This window comes from Meles meles, chromosome 13 (genome assembly GCF_922984935.1).
Source record: "Meles meles chromosome 13, mMelMel3.1 paternal haplotype, whole genome shotgun sequence".
NCBI classification, from domain to species: Eukaryota; Metazoa; Chordata; class Mammalia; order Carnivora; family Mustelidae; genus Meles; species Meles meles.
This window is the reverse complement of record NC_060078.1, coordinates 40,637,282-40,640,894: the sequence shown is the minus strand read 5'-3', so window position 1 is coordinate 40,640,894 and position 3,613 is coordinate 40,637,282.

Sequence of the window (3,613 nt, the reverse complement as noted above, 5' to 3'; positions counted from 1 at the left end):
TGTAACCATAGAATTGATTAAATTGTAAAGTGCCATAAGGTATTTTATATTATCATTATTGTTTCAAAGAGTACTTTCTGTTTAACTTAACCTGCTTGGGAACTTCAGACTTAAAGCAGAAGTCAACAAATGTCTGCTTCTGAAAAGTTCTTTAATTCCTTTCTTCAAAGAACTTTATATTCTGGTGAAAAAAAATGTAACTTCAACCAACCAGCTCAGTACTTTTGATCAAGTGCTTCGTCTACACAAAATAGTACATAAAGTAAAAAAAAAAAATTAAGAAGAGTTTTGCAGTTTTCAACATGTCTTCACCATATGCAAATATTATCTACACATACAAATCACACACATATCAGGAGAAAATTATAAAATGTCAGTGTGAGATTTTGCTTTATATGGCAGTGCCATTGGTAAAGTGCTTAGGATTTGTCCATTGTACCTCTTCTTCCTAAATCACAGTTAATGAGGCAAAACCGTAAGTGACCCTTTCCAATTCCACTAATCCCATTCAAGTTCATAAGGCAGGATTTCAAGATCTATTGCAATAGGAAGCATCAATTATAGATAGCCAAATATTGTTTATTTTTTTAAAAAGTACTTGTTATTCAGTTTTCCAGGCCTTTCTCTTTCTTTAAGTAATCAATCTACCCTCTTTCAGTATAATTTATCCCATGGAATTAGAGCAAAGCGGTTTAATACTTCAAGCAGATTTCAGAGTCAATAGAAGAATTAGCAAAAAGAAAGTTAGTGCATTCACCTATAGGTGCCTGAAACTGTTTTCTTTAATAACTAGTGCTGGAAATGCAATGGAATATATGGCATAATAAGGGAGAAAACCACTAGTTTTACACGAATTCAAGAGTGAAAACAGTGTCTGCTTTCTATCTGAAATGTGCTCTGTTTTTATAAGTATTTTTCCTCAACCCTCTTACTCTCTGGAGCTTTCTCTTTCTTCTTCCAGCCCTACACTCCTGAATCCAGCAGGCTTCCTACTGGCCATCTCTGCATCTTCAGAATTTACTCATTCTCTGACTCCTTTACAATCAACTTCCACTCCTTTTCTCTCATTAAAATCACTAGCTTTTAACATGGCCACAAAAGGCTCCTTGAGGCCAAAAGCTATGATCTATATTCTATTCTATTTTTTCTTTGATCTCTGCAGAGTTCTAATTTATTTTTCACTTTTTTTCCTTAGAATTCTCTACTCCCTTATATTCCTTAGCACTACCCTCTCTTTATACTCCTACCATCTTTTGATGTACTTCTCCTGGGCTTCTGAGTTGGTCCCAACCCCTCATATATATACCTCCACCAGAAACCAATTTTCAATCTTCTCATAAAAGTCTATACACTCTTCCTTTGAGAGTTCACTCATCTATTAATGTTTTTTTCACTAGGCAATCATTATTAAATTTCTAACATGATTCAAGAAGTGTGTTAAAAGCTATGGGATACAAAGATGAAAGTTGTTAAAAAAAAAGAGCTTAATTATCAAATTACCAACAACATGATAGTATTCTTTCAAATCTAAATATATTACTCTCACTTCTTTTGTGAGTGCCAATGTATTGCATCCCTGGACATCAGTGCTATAGCTTCACACTCAAAATATACCTAAAAATGAACTCATTCTCTATCTTCCAGCTTGCCTGAATCTCTGAACTCTGTTTGAGACCTTCAAGATACGGCATGGTCCCTGTTATTCAAGCCCCACGGACTGAAATCATTGTTGACTATTTCCCACATCACCACCCTACGTAGTTAGTATTTCCTATCAGTTGTGTCAGAATCACAGCTATCGCATTTTCCCTTCTTTTTCAACCTCTATTGTGTTTCCCGCATGTTAACTCAGAGCAATTGAACTATCTTGAAGTATCTAGAAGTGGGCCCAAACTCTGCTCACCCTATACTTCCAACCTCTTTCATTCTTTATTGCTAGGATCATTTAAAGAAATACTAATTAGGGTTCACCTGGGTGGCTCAGTCAGTTGAGTGACAGCCTTGGGCATAGGTCATGATCCAGGGGTCCTGGGATTGATTCCCAGGTCAAGGGGTCCTTGCTCAGTGGGGAACCTGCTTCTCCCTCTGCCTGCTGCTCCCCTGGCTTGTACTCTCTCTCTCTCTCTCTCTTTCTCTGACAAATACATAAATAAAATCTTAAAAAAAAAAAAAAGGAAATACTGATTAGAATCAATGTCCTCCAATCCTCAATGATTCTGCACTATTTAAGTAGTCACAATGTTGGGGGGCCCTCCACAAGGGAGTCCCAATCTGTTTCCAGCTTCAGCTCCAGTTCTTCTTTTACATAAACTTGAAGCCCTTGATTGAAGGCGTTCTAGACCATACCGCTCAAAGTTCAGCCTCCGGTCCTTTTCACATGCTGAGCCTCGAATTTGGAATATGGCTTCCTCCTTTCTGCTCTATTGATTGTACGACTCTATCCAGAGAGAGCAACTGTATCATTTTTGCCAAATTGTACATCCTTTCCTTTATCACACTCCAGCCTTCAGTACCTTCCCATAACTGATGTCATGCCCTACTTATTACCTTCACCATTTATTTGGCTCTGCATTCATAGATTCTCTAACAATTCTTATATTTCACTCAAGAAATGTGAAATATAGAAAACTAAGAATATCTAATAAGATAGATGGTATGGTGAATGCCTAGCCTCTCAGAAATCAATTATCACCAATGTTTTTAGGGAGCAGTTTCTATTTTTTTTTTTGGTCTGTGTACTTCTACTGTGTTTTCAAACAATGCAAATATGTGGTTCTCTGTCTCCAGTTGGGTCTTTGGACTCTCAAAGGCGGGTCTGAGTTTTATTCCATTTGTTTTCTCCGAGTTTGACATCTGGAATGCGCTCAATTAAGGGTTGGTTAATACTGAATGTTGGATGACAATTATGCATGTAGCGAAAATTAAGATTACGTGTTTATTTGTGTGTAATGATTTATGTAATTAACATTCATATTATTAAAAAACAAAATTAAACTGAGAAAATTCAAAGACCAAATTGGCCTTCTTCAATAATTCATGAATGGGCAGTATACCATCTAGCCTGTGGAAAGGAGGTCTGACAAGTGTACACCTGGAAGTTTTTATGGGAAGGGCATGGAAAGCAAAGAGGTTATTAGCAAAAGAAAAGGTATAGTTTCAGGCAGGACACCTTGTTTTGGGGGGAGGGAGAATGGCAGGGTTTTTATCATGCAGATTACCTCACTTGTTCATCAGGAAATTCAGATAGACTGTTAAAAGGTCATAGTCCTGGGCTAGGTTGGAACTGTAATTAAGTCTTGGCTTGTTATTATTATGGGCAAGTGATTCCATTTTGGGCTTATTGTTTCTTTTTCTTTCTTTCTTTTTGTTGTTGTTGCTGTTTCTTTTTTAACTGCTAACCAATAGCTAGCATACATCATGATAGTTGGGGGTTTATCCCTTCTGTTTATTCTAACTAACACCTATTGCAGTACTCAAAACATAGTACAAACCTGTTGAATAAATGAATGTATTAAAATCACACACTAGGAGACATGTGCTACAGGGGTTCATATGGAAACCATTTGTGAATCATCCATTTATATCAAATTATCTTTTCTACATTCTTTAAATA